The sequence below is a fragment of the Muntiacus reevesi genome, chromosome 20 (assembly GCF_963930625.1).
Source record: "Muntiacus reevesi chromosome 20, mMunRee1.1, whole genome shotgun sequence".
NCBI lineage: Eukaryota > Metazoa > Chordata > Mammalia > Artiodactyla > Cervidae > Muntiacus > Muntiacus reevesi.
The window spans coordinates 15,725,043-15,739,096 of record NC_089268.1 but is presented as its reverse complement, the minus strand read 5'-3'; the positions used below and the strand labels follow the sequence as shown (position 1 = coordinate 15,739,096).

At 40.0% G+C, this 14,054-nt stretch overlaps 2 non-coding genes across 2 annotated transcripts; both read left to right on the top strand.

The window, feature by feature from the left end:
* The first annotated feature begins 428 nt into the window (after positions 1–428).
* TRNAG-CCC (transfer RNA glycine (anticodon CCC)) lies at positions 429–501 on the top strand. The gene has a single exon. It is a non-coding gene; the product is annotated as a tRNA-Gly (tRNA).
* Positions 502–13,604: 13,103 nt separating this feature from the next.
* LOC136151984 (U6 spliceosomal RNA) lies at positions 13,605–13,712 on the top strand. The gene has a single exon (XR_010660146.1). It is a non-coding gene; the product is annotated as a U6 spliceosomal RNA (small nuclear RNA).
* Positions 13,713–14,054: the final 342 nt, after the last annotated feature.

Here is a 14,054-nt window from a genome sequence, read left to right as displayed (position 1 = left end):
CTTAACATGACTTCTTTCATGTGTGAAATTGAAATCATTGAAATTTTTTTATACTTTATTAATGAAATTTTTTTATACTTAATCTATGAATGAATGTAATATAGGAATTTGCAAATATTTTACTGTGCCCAGGATAATTTCAGGATTCATAGAACACAATCAGGTCATAGAATACTGAAAATAGTCTGATATTGGGCCACTAATTTTAAATTCCACAAACATCTTTCCATCCCTTTATGATGTGCCTAGGATTTTAGTACAGACGATCTTATTTGAAGTTAAGCTCGATTTTAGTATAGACGATCTTATTTGAAGTTAAGCTCGACAGTCCGCAGTTGAGGACTTTTGTGAATGTGAGGCCCACTGCCACCTGCAGAGATCTTGTTTGTGACCTTCCCTGTCCTTTAAGAATGTACCCTTTGGGGACTTCCCTGGTGGTCCAGTGGCTAAGACTCTGCACTCCCAACGCAGGGGACCCAGGTTCAATCCCTGGTCAAGGAGCTAGATACCACACGCCACAACTAAAGATCCCATGTACCACAACTAAGACGGGCTGCAACCAAATAAATAAAAATAAATATTAAAAAAAAAAAAAAAAAAAAAAGAATGTACCCTTTGCCTCTGAGTTGTGAAGCTCGGTTAACACTTATGAAATCATTGAAATGGACTGACTTGCCGTCTGTTCAGTTCTGCCAGCAGTGAAACAGATGCAAAAAAAGCAAGACAGAACAAACACCCTTCCCTCTGTTTCGGGAAATGATTTTGCAATGTTGCATTATCAGCATAAATCCCAAGGATTATGTTTCTGCTCTCCTGTTGGCATAGGACTCCACCCTGCTTTCCTGAGATTCTGGGCCTGTTTTCTCTTTCCATCACTTGGGAAAGAACATGGAAAGAGGGGAGGGGAGGATTGAAAGGGTTTCCCGAGGTAGAAGTGGAAGGCAAATGGTCAGGTCCTTGGAGCAGAAGACCTGGCTTTTAGCTGTTCTCTTGAATCACTGCCCCTGCGGTGACCACTGTTCATTCGGTGAGCTCTCACTGCATGTTTCCTGTGTGCCAGTACTTGTGTTGGGTGCAAGAAATCTACATGTCAGCAGAGTGTCATGGTTAGGAGAAGATATCTAGAAGATGAATCTGGACGTGTATGCAAAACTGTAGCATCAGTAAAGGAGGAAGCATTTCAGCAGTTGTAGTGAGTAGCTCAGAGCAGCAGAAATTGGAAGGGCAATTTCAAAAGGTTCTGCAGAGGCATTTAGAACTAGTATGCATCTGAAATCCTACAGTGTTGGAAATTGAGGAGAATTGGGGAAACACTAGTGGAACCTACCCATTGTGCCTATGAGGTGGTTGAGTCTTATTTCTGACACCGCTTTCTGGGCAACATCAGGCAAATTTTTCTACCTCCAATTCAGGTGGCCTGATTTGCATTGTCTGAAATTTCTCTGAGGTTGGAGGAGCCCGTTTGGCAATGAGCAGAAGGAATTGTTGACTGTGAGACATTAACATGGCAAGAGAATGTGATGTCCTTGTTGCAGTCTTTGGAAAACCCTAGGAGCCAAAATAAGAATGCACACTCGTAGAGCCTGGAGACTGGGTGTCCTCATTCACCAATGGATTGACTGTCTGGTATGTGCTAAACTATTTGCAGAAAGCTTTAAAAAAAAAAAAAAAAAAAGCTCCTGTTCTGAAAAAATTCATAATTATACAATGTATTCACATTTTCCTTTCTCCAGATTATCCAACTCCAACATTCCTTTTTTGACTAAGCTCCTTTCTTCCATCCCACCCTCTGCCCACACTTACTGATCACTAACCACCCCACCAGCCATTGCCAAGTTTACCCAGGCTCCCGACCTCTGCCCCTTCATGTCTACCTTGGAATCCATGGCCAGCTGTGCCAGCTATTTTCTCACCAACTCCCTCAACTCCCCAGTGCCCTTGACTTTGCTCTCTGTACTCTGCCAGTTGCCAGTTTCTGGTTTGGCCTCAACCACGCCACCTTCCATTCTTTGAATAAATATTCATTAAATACCTAATGGATTTCCCAGGTGGCTCAGTGGTACCAGGCTAAAGTCCATGGGCTGGCAATAAGAGTCAGACATGAGTTGGCAACTAAGCAACAGGTTCCTGCTATTACCTGGGTACTTTTCTAGGTGCTGAAGCTATATCAGTGAGGAGCAAAATTCCTCCTGGGGCTTATGTTCTACTGGTGGTAGATAATTTTTACTGAAGGAATAAATATATAGTAAAAAAGTAAGCAAATAATACAATGTCATATGGTGGTTAGGGCTACAAAAAATAATAAGAGTGGCCAGGGAAAGGCTCTTTTAACCTGAATGGAGTAGAAGAGTGAGGCAGGAGAATATCTTGGATTAGAACATTACAGGAAGAATCAATGTCCATTCCCACCAACAGTGCAAGAGGGTTCTCTTTCTCCCACACCCCCTGTAGCATTTACTGCTTGTAGATTTTTTTTGATGATGGCCATTCTGACCAATGTGAAGTGATGCCTCACTGTAGTGATTTGCATTTCTCTATTAATTAGTGATGTTGAGCATCGTTTCATATACCTTTTGGCCATCTGTATGTCTTCTTTGGAGAAATGTCTACTTAGGTCTTCCACCCATTTTTTGGTTGGATTGTTTGTTGTTTTGATATTGAGCTACATAAGCTATTTGCATATTTTGGAGATTAATCCTTTGTCAATTTCCTCATTTACAAACATTTTCTCTCATTCTGAGGGTTCTTTTCACCTTGTTTATGGTTTCCTTTGTTGTGCAGAAGCTTTTAAGTTTAATTAGATGGAATTTGTTTATTCTTGTTTTTATTTTCATTACTCTAGGAGGTGGGTCAAATAAGGTCTTGCTGTGATTTATGTCAAAGAGTGTTTTTTTGACATTTTCCTCGAAGAGTTTTATAGTGTGCAGTCTTATGTTTACGTCTTTAATTCATTTTGAGTTTATTTTTCTGCATGGTGTTAGGTAGTGTTCTAAAATAAAATTTTTTTAAAATTCCAGGAAGAGACCCTGAGGTGAGAAATGTGGTTGGTATATTTGTTGTTGTTTAGTCACTAAATTGTGCCAAACTTTTTACAACCCCATGAACTTTAGCCCACCAGGTTCCTCTGCCCATGGGATTTTCCAGACAAGAATACTGAAGTGGGTTGCCATTTCCTTCTCCAGGGGATCCTCTTAACCCAGGAATTGAACCTGCATCTCCTGCATTGGCAGATGGATTCTAAATGGGAATGGTTGATGGAAAGGAAGGGAGGTAGGAAATGGAACCAGGGCCAGCTCGGATGGTGCCTTGGGGGCCATATTGAGTTTCTCTGCTAACTGTGATGGGAAGTCATTCCCAGAGGGAGAATTTGAGTAGGAAAGTGACGCGATCACTGGAGAACAGAGCTGAGCGCTATTGCAGGAATGCTGGGAAGGACTGTCATATTGGCTCATATTAGAAGACGGCTGTCACTTGGAGTGATAGAGCGCTCAGGGACAGGACAGAGATGCATAGGGAGAAGTGACAGGATCTGCTGATGAATTGAACATGACTCAGAAGGGAAGATGACAAGACAGACTCAGGGATGACTTCAAGATGAAGAGAATTGTCATTTTATGAGATGGGGAATCATGGGGGAGGAGCGGACTGGCAGAGGATGAAGGGGGAATCAAAAGTCGCTCCTTTTACTTGTTTGAGATGCCTGCTGGATATCCAAGTAGAGACATTAAGTGGGCCATTTGATAGACAGTATCAGTAGGGCATCCTCAGATTACCAATGACGTTTAAAACCAAGATGCCGGAGGAGATCATCCAAGGGGCGGAAGTACACAGAGAGGGTCCAGAGCGGGGGCCTCAGTGATGCCCCTACATTTAGGGGTCTGGGAGAGTGGACCCACCTAGCCAGCTAAGACTGGGGCAAAGTAGTCAGAGGGGGTAGAAGGAAAACCAGGTGAACACAGGGACCTAGAAGGAAAGGAGAAGATGTCAGAAAGGAACTTTTGATTTTTCTCCACACTTGCTGGGCAGCTACTAAGATCATGAGCCAACCCATGGGGCTAGGGAGCTCACTTCTCTCACACATTCATCTTTTCCCGCCCCAAGTGAACTCTCCTTTTAGTCCTCTCCAGTTTTCTTGGCCAGGTCCTACAGTATTTCCACTTTCCCACCCTCCAATGTCATCACATCTCACAAGCAAGCTCTTATTTCCCTCTTAGATCAGAGGAGCAGAGCAGTACCCTCCTAGTTTTCTTCTCTGGGCCTTTCTACGCTCACCACCTTGATTCTCAGTATCCCAGCCTCCCAGCTCCCAGGGCAGATCACCAACTGCTCACCCTGCCCTGAACTGGCTGCCCAGTCCCAGTCATGGAAACAGAAATACAGGTTTGCCCTAATGTGGACGGGCTCCTATATCCCTCTCTAAATTTACCTTCTACCAGAAGTATCTTAATAAAAACCCAAAAAGAGTGATCATAGTGTTTTCCCTGTTCAAAAAAACCTTCTGGGAATTCCTTCAGGAGAAATTCCACATTGATTGCTGGGCCTTCAAGTCAGCCCCCTGCTGTCTGACTCCCCAGCCCTCCATCCTAGCCTCATCTCCTGCAGTAGATGATGCTCGCTTCTTCTACAGGGGTTACATAATCTTCTCCAAAACTGCCGTGTACTTTCTTGACCACAGGCCAAGATAATCCCTGTGCCTGGATTCTCCAGTGGAGCCTTCAAGGCCTGCTGAAACATCATGACCTTTGATGTTTTCCAAACCATCTCCTCCCACACAGAGCTCAGCTCACTGAGTCCTGAAAAGGGGTGGGAGGAAGGCTTTCCAACACAGCGAATTTTCCATCACTCAAGTATATGTTCTCATCTCCATAAATTTAGAAAACATAGGTTGTACTGAAACAAATACTCTCATAACCACAAAGGGTGTGTTTCCAAGCTCACAGCCTTACCTGGTGAGAGCCCAAAGCCACACACACCTGGCTTGGTGTCCGCTTTCCCGTGGGTCTCTCAGGGCCTCTCTCCCTGCAGATCCTGTTCTAGTCCTACCAGCTGACCTGGACTTCTCATATTCCCAAACCAACTACTACAGAAAAACAAACAAAACCCAGCTTTTTGCCAAGACACATAGTTCTCACGAGTGTAAACCCGAGAAGTTCTCACAGAAGTCTCAGAAGAACAGAACAGAGGAACTGAGGGTGGGACAAGGGGAAAGGAAATCACAGCTAAGAATATGTCATTAAATTGAAAGAGCCCAGTAAGTATTAAGCAGGCAAAAATTTGAAAATGCACACACCTAGGTACCTACTAGTTGAGATTCCTGTATCTTAAGAATGAGAAAATTTCAAAATGTTTTTGCAAAGAAACAATAAAGACCTCATCAGCAGTTCTGGATACTAAAGGACAATGGAAAAATGCCATCAAAAACTGGGGAGAAAATGACTGGGAATAGGATTCTAGGTGCAAAAAAATCAAATGTGAGGTGAAACAGCTTTCACCTGTTGTGAAAGCTCAGATCCTGTAAGAAACATGCCAAGACAGAACTGTGTAAAAAGCGTATGAAGCAAACACTTAAAGAGACAAAGTCACCCAAGAGGGTGTCTGAGACTTCAGATCACAGACCACAAGGCTAATCCGACTCCAGGGAAAGGGGAGAAGGAAGGGGGAAAGGGTGTGTGGGAGTGTCTTAGACCGCAGAGAAAGTTTAGAAGAGTTCAAAAAGGCTTCCAGAACGTCCTCAAGCTCAAGTGGAGTCTCTGGTCTCCCTGCTCATCATAGGCTGGAGGCAGCCTATGGGAAGGCTTAGCATGAAATCTGTGATGGATCTCACAGGCTGCAGTGGGGACCACGATCCATCATGCTCTCTGCAGTCAGAGATCTGAAGGGTGTGCACTCGTGCCAGCTGCTCACATGTTCTGATGTATAAAGATCCAGAAAGTTTGCTACCCACTAGCCCTGTGTGTTAAAAACAAAAGATGTACCTTACCAAAGGGAATCCAAAAAGATGGAGTGAAATCTGAGACATGGTAGCCTCTGAGTATATCCCAGAACCAGCAAAGGAAGCTGAGTTATTATAAAAAGAAAGTGCCTGTAACCTCAGAGCCTGGCCCAGTCCCCTTCAAGGGGCACCAATTAAATACGTGGTTTCCCTTGTGGCTCTGCGGTAAAGAACCCGCTTGCCAATGCAGGAGATGCAGGTTTGATCTCTGGGTTGAACCTACCAAACATGAGCGCTTAGCCTAATCTACCTTAAATGTGCTCAGGATCCTTACATTAACACACAGTTGGGCAACATCATCTAACACAAAACCTACTTTATTATAAAGAGTTGAATATCTCATACAACTTATTGAATAATGTACTGAAAGTAAAAAAAAAGATCGTATTTTTATAATAACTCTTAACAATGGTTAAATGTATGTGTATACACACACACACACACACACACACACACACATATATATATATACTTTTTTTTTTTTTTAACTCTCATGACAGCATGTCTGTCTGGGAGCAGCAGCATCACTGGAGAGTCTCGTGTCACATAAGTCTAGCCCAAGAAAAGATCAAAATTCAAAATTCTAAGTTTGGTTGCCATACAATGCATATCATTTCTGTGCCATTGTAAATTGTAAGTCAAACCATCCTAAGTCGGAGACTGTCTGTGTTCTACATTACTTGGGCTATATACAAGGATTAACTTTTGTCATTTTAAGATGTTAACCATATAAAAAACCTTTCAGGAATAAATATGTTATTTTAGAAAAAGTGTAGTGAATTCCCTGGTGATTCAGTTGTTATTAGGACTTGGCACTTTCACTGGCAGGGCTCAGGTTTGGTCCCTAGTCGGGGAACTAAGATCCTACATGCCATGAGGTGCAGCCAAATAAAAAAGAAAAGGTGTAAAACAAGAACCTTTAAATACTCCAACATGAAACAACCCAGCTCTCATTCTTGTGTGTGTGTCTGTGTGTAGCTCAGTCGTGTCCAACTCTTTGCGATCCCATGGACTGTAGCCCACCAGGCTCCTCTGTCTATAGGATTTTCCAGGCAAGGATACTGGAGTGGGTTGCCATTTCCTCCTGCAGTTCTCATTCTTAGAAAAAAAATTTGATGCCACCCTTAACCTGAGTACAGATACCTTAGACTAAGTTATCATATCAGTATTAGTATTATTAGTGGTCTGATTAGTATTGCTAAGTATGACATTGTCAGAACTTCTTTCGTCTGCACAAATGTCAAACCGCTCCAGTATTCTTGTCTGGGAAATCGCACGGACAGAGGAGCCAGTGGGCTAGAGTCCATGAGGCCGCACATAGCCAGACACAACTGATCGATTAACACACTTTAGCTTTTTGGTTTCTGGAATATTCAGCTTCAAATCTGGGATTTATGAGGCAAAAAGAAAACCCAGGAAACTCACTACTTTGTGGTCCCTAGCCGATCAGCCTACTCTCTACCTTTCAGAGTCGTCTTAGGTTTGTTCTATATTTAATGTTCAGGGTTCTTGGTTGTACTCTGAGTAGGGAATAGGGAAAAGTATATTTATTCCATCATGTATTTCATCAGAAGTCTGAATTACTTGTTAATTTAAAAATTAGTTATACACTTACTCAGATTTTCTCTTTTCTTCCAGTTGATTTCAGTAAGTTTTTCTAGGACATTACCTACTTTAAGTCTCCAAATTCATTGGCATCAAATTATTCACAGCAGGCTTTCATTTTAAAGTTCACTGATGTATCTATAGCTCGGTCTCCTATTTTATTCATCATTTGGTCATTTGTTTCTCTTTCCTTCCTCCTCTCTGTTTCCTCCTTCCCTCCCTTCCACTCCCACCTCCAATCATCCATCATGTCTGGCAAAGGTTTCTGATAGATGTTTTTTCAGAAGATCAGATTTTAGGTTTGGCAATGCCCTATTGTATATTTTCTGTTTCACAAATGAATTAGCTTTTGCTGTAATTGTTGTTCAGTCACTGAGTCGTCTCTGACTTTTTGTGACCCCATGGACTATATAGCATACCAGCTTCCTTTGTCCTCTACTATCTCCCAGAGTTTGCTCAAATTTATGTCCATTGAGTCAGTGATGCTATCTAACCATCTCTTCCTCTGCCACCCTCTTTTCCTTTTGCCTTCAATCTTTCCCAACATCACTATCTTTTCCAGTGAGTCGGCTCTTTGCATCTGGTGGCCAAAGTAATGGAGCTTAAATTTAATCCTTCCAAAGAATATTCAGGGTTGATTTCCTTTAGGACTGACTGGTTTGATCACCCTGCTCTTCAAGGGACTCTCAGGAGTCTTCTCCAGTACCACAATTCGAAATCATCAATTTTTGGCACTCAGCCTTCTTTTGCATATCAAACCACACAACTCAGCACTTAAAAAACAAGATTTCTTTCTAAAGGATATGTGAGTCAGCTACATCAGCAGGGCTTGGCTATAATTCAGTCTAGACTCCAAATTTCAGTTGGGTTCATTTCTTATCCTCCTCAGCCTGAAACCGTGTCCTTCAGGTTGGGACTTGAACCCAAATGGCCAGGACTTGAATCCAACCAAAACTCATGGTCTTTGAACTAAGATCACACACCTGACCTCGGGACTTAACGAAGCCTGGATTCTTGATGTCTCATCACAGAAAAAATTCAGGGAGAAACAAAGTGATAGGTGAGAGGTGGATTCATTTAGAGAGAAACACACTCCACAGACAGACTAGGCCATCTGAAAAGGGGTTGTCAGTTTTTATAGGGGTGGGTAATTTCACAGACTGATGAGTGTGTGTGGGTGTCAATGTATAATCCTATTACAGGAGAATGAAATACTGAGACTAATAATCCAATCTACTACAATTAATTGCTGATCATATCTTTATTATCCTCTATTTAATTACTTTGAACTCTGTTCTTTCTGACTTCTTGAGTTGCATGATTAACTCATAAATTCTCAGACTTCTTTGAGTATGTGAGGATGTAAATTTCTCTAAAGGTACTGCTTTTGCTGTACCCCCTGAGTTTTGATATGTAGATTTTCATTATTGTTCAGTTGAAATATTTTTTAATGTCCTTTACAATATTGTCTTTGACCCCAAAACTGCTGAACAGTGAGGTTTCTAAATTTCCAAATATATTTCTATGTGATCTCTGTTACTGCTTTCTAGCTTAATGGTTCTATAGTCAGATAATGCAATCTGTGTGATATTGATTCTTTTAGTATTTGTAGAGATTTGATGTGTGGACTAATATGTAGCTAATTTTCATAAATGTTACATTTATGTTTGAGTAAATTTGTATTTTTAAATTTGAGGTATAGAGTTCAATATATTCTCAGTTCGTTCAGTTCAGTGGCTCAGTAGTGTCCGACTCTTTGCAACCCCATGGACTGCAGCATGCCAGGCTTCTCTGTCCATCACCAATTCCCAGAGCTTGCTCAAACTCATGTCCATTGAGTCAGTGATGCCATCCAACCATCTCATCCTCTGTCGTCCCCTTCTCCTCCTGCCTTCAATCTTTCCCAGAATCAGGGTCTTTTCCAATGACTCAGTTCTTCGTATCAGGAGGCCAAAGTATTGGAGCTTAAGCTTCAGCATCAGTCCTTCCAATGAATATTTAGGAATGATTTCCTTTAGGATGGACAGGTTTGATCTTGCAGTTCAAGGGACTCTCAACAGTCTTCTCCAACACCACAGTTCAAAACATCAATTCTTCGGTGCTTAAGTTCATTATATCACATTTAATAATTTATTATATTATTAATAGCTTCTAAATACATATTGTCTATTTGTTCCATCAAAACTAAGATATGTGAAAAATCTCCTCCTAATTTATTCATTCATTTATTTATTTGGCTGCACCAGGTCTTAGTGGAGGAAGGTGGAATCTAGCTCTCTGATCAGGAATCCAACTGGGACCCCCTCCATTGGGAACACAGTCTTAGCCACTGGACCACCAGAATACCCCAAATTTCCCTTCTGTTGATTGACATTTTTCCTAGTCGGTCTCTCAATTTTTGTGTTATGTATCTTGAGGCTATGTTTGAGGTATGTAATATTTAGAAGTATCATTTCTTCATTATGAATTGAAAATGTGTCAGTATGAACTGACCCTCCTTACAACAAAAAGCATTTCTAGAGTTGAAGTCTGTCTCATTTTTAATTAGCTACACCAGCTTTTTTTGGTCAGTATTTGCTTGGTGTTATCTTTTTCAGTTCTTTTATGTGTGACCTCATATTTTATGTTTGAAGTATGTCTCTTATGAACAGTGTACAGCTAGTTTTCAAAAAAATACAAACCTAATTAGATAATTTGATCTTCTAAATGATTCTAGCCCCTTCACATTGTGATTATTGAATATTTGCCTTTATTTCTGAAATCTTACTTTGCACTACCAAATTTCATCAACTCTAAGACACACATTTTCCCCCACTTTTAAACATCTTTGAAATTATAATACCTGCATAATTGAAGTTGTAATTAGCAGCTTTTTTCTTCCTTATTAGCATGCAAAATTTTAGGTGTATTTTACAAGTGACGTCATCTTACATTCTATGAAATGTGGCATTTACTCCCTTAAGTTTCTCTCCCCCTCCATCACTTTCCTATCTTTATTGACTTAAGACTTTTTAAAAAAATTTTCTCCTTTTCACCTATATTTTTTTGGAAGTTACACATTCTCTCTGTACTATTTTAGTGATTTACTCGTAAAATTGTCACAAGCACACATAAATTAAATGCTAAAACTAACCAGTGTATTAAGTTGGATTCTCCCAAGAGTTGCCCTTAGGACCAGACCTTGAGTACAGGCATTTGGGAGGTGACATCATGAAGGGCTAACAAGGAAGGTGGAAGTGAGGCAGGGGAAAGAGAGAAGCAGGTCTAGGAAATGCTCATGAGCCGTTTATTGTTGTGGGTGACGGGTGCTCAAATCCTCTGAACGACCACATGACGCTTGGTTCAGAGTTTTCCTGTGAGGAGATAAGAAGGTTGGAACATTTATCTACTGACTCCTCCATTAATTGAAAGTCATTCCTGGAAGTGTTAACTCCCCTGCATGTTCAGATTACACCTACTTAAGGCAGAGAAAGTTCTATGATGCAGAAAAAAGACATCAGGCATAGAGAGACCCATGTGCTTGAGCAACACCTGGCAGCCTATTAAACTGTCTATCCCATCAATAAGTGAACTTAGGTGGAGAATAGGGGTTGAGTGACAACAGTGTCTACTGCAATCAACATTCCTAAACATTGACTGCTTTTTGCCTAGTCTTGAACTTGTTCTTTCACATCACCTATCCTAATTTATATGTTCAGTGCATAATTTATTTATGTAGCTTTTGTATTCCCCCAAAACAGTTGTTTTCTTATTATTTTAAACAGTCAAGGATCACTTAGATTTACCTATATGCTTTGTCATTTTTCTGGCTCATCATTCCTTCTTGAGACTCACTTCTTTCTTTGTGAATTAATTTCTTTCTCTAGTGTAAGTTGTTTTCGTCATCTGAATTTTGGGGTTCCTAGATTTGGATGATGATTTTGGGTGTTGAGATTGAAAAGTACACCATGTTATGAAATCTTTTTCATTCCTTAGTTTCAGATAGCAAATAGCAAGGGTTTTCATACAGAAGGATCCATGTACTTCAGCAGTTTTTTTTTCAGTGTTTGTTAATGAATTTAGACTTTGCCTTTCTAAAAATGACTTTTGTTTTCCCATTCCTGAATGGTAGCTCGACTGAGTATAAAAGTGTAGATTCACTATTTTCTCTTGCTTCGAAGATACTATTCAACTGTTGTTAATTAGAAGTTAGCTATCTATCACTCCACTTGGATGATGTAATTTTTCTACTTTTTTTACTTCGAGACATTATGATCTTTATAAGAGCAAAGAATGATGCTTAGAACTTGATCACTTGACCCTTTCTCTTCTTAAATCCTCCCATTTCAAAATGTTTACATCTCTTAATAGCAAGAGTCCTTTGATCTACAACCTCAGCAAAGTCTTTGTGATTTTAGCTTTTCCTGGACAATTGGCTTAGTCTGCTCACATAGCCACACTGCTTCTTCTCATAATGCCACTTCCCCTGGACATATGCATAATTCTTGCCCTTCTTGTAGTGTACCACTTTGAGGTGTTGGAGCTTGCAACACTGCCTGCAGAAAATCCTGCAGGTTCTAGGCATGCTCACCTTGTTTCTAGGAGCACTATCGGCGCACAACTCTGGTTGTTTCAAGATATTCTCTCTGTCTTTATTGTTACTCTGTGCTTCAGTGTGTCTCCGTGTGCATCTATTTTTATTCACGCCATTCACAATTGTTGTAATCATAAAGCCAAAGACTATAGATTGCCAAAACCTGTGACCCAAAGACATAGTGGAAAAAAATGAAAATAGAGTTCAGCCAGACAGTAATGAGATGAGTGAGCAAAATCAGTTGCAATTTGGTTGGAGGCTGAAGAATTCAGATGATCAAATCAAGTCCTCTAAAGGGAAAGAGGTTACAAAGATTATTATGTGGTTGTGTAATTGGAAGAAGAGGTGTCAACCTCACCTGAAGGGTATAGACATGGAGTCTCCCGTAATTTCGAGATTAATAAAACTGGACTCCGTATGTCGGTGTGCAATACAGGAAGGACCACACTGGACATAGGCAGCTGCAGGTCTGGCATTCCTGAAACAAATGTGTCTGTTCAATAAGCAACTCCAACTTGCCCCAGATGACAAGCATATTCTTTGCTATTAAGCCACCTGGGAAGCCCAACATCCTGAGTTATTGGCTCAGGAATTTTAAAGTCACAGTAAAGCTCAGTGGGTTGTGTCTCTTAACCCCAGATATATGAAATTATGAAATATGTCAAACCCATGGCATTAATCATTTTGTATTACAATCAAGATAATGACTGTTTGGCATTTAAAAGACTTATAAAATATAATTGAATTTGCATATTAAAATGTATGACAAATTGGCCTGTGATTCCAAATTAAACAATTTGAAGTTGAGTGATATTAAGTGACTTGGTTTATAAACAGTGGTACAGTAGTTAAAAGAACTTGTATTAGAGAGTCGTTTAACAATGTCGGAAGGATTAGCTTATTGAGTTATAAGTTTGTTGAGTTTGGACATTCCAAGTCTTAAGGAAAACTGAATACGTTAAACATATAAATATTATTTAAAGTATTTAAAGGTAATTAGTCTGTCCTATTCAAGTTTACTTAATATTATTCAAAATCAAATTCCCTTACGTAATCAGTCCATTTAATTGAAAGTTTCCCTGAAAATTGTCTCTATTTTGTATAAAATTTACTGGATATAAAATTGTGTAATAAAACTTATAACATGAATTTAGGAGTTTAAGAAAAACTAGGCTTTTAAATTTATAATTGCAGTAGGTAAATTTGTAAAAAAAAATCAGACCCAAATAAATGAAAATCACGTTCTCTGCATACAAAAGCTGTACTTGGACGTCAAAAATATCACATAGAAACTGAATCTACGGATTCATGTTCTTTATCAATGTAACCTCTTCCTGTCTACTCTCACCTTCTTAAATTCCTACTGGATATAAATTTCATCTTTTCACTCTTTCATGCCTCATTTTTTTTCTTTATTCAGCATATAGCATAGAGATGCTTATTTAGGGCAGCACATAGACTAAAATTGGAAAGATACAGAGAGGATTAGCATGTCCCCTGCACAAGAATGGCACACAAATTTATGAAGCATTCCATAAATATATATATATAGCATAGAGGTATAACTTCTTAAATTATCTCTTCCAATCTACAGCTTCGTCTCCAGTTGTAGTCATGTAGTATTCAATCTATCTACTGGGAAGTATTTCATTTCAATGACTCTACTTTTAATTTCATATCAGAATCTAAGCTTGTTCACCTCCTCAGAGTTAAACTGCCTCTCAATCCTCAAAGTTCTTCCAACTCCTAGTAACTCACACAAGTGTGCGGGTACTCTGCTATCTCTGCTGAGCTCCCCAGGTTGGCTGGAGGTCTGGGATCACGATGCTGCACCTTCTACATGCTAGGGTGTCTGCACCGAGTTGTTCCTCTGCTTCTGGACAG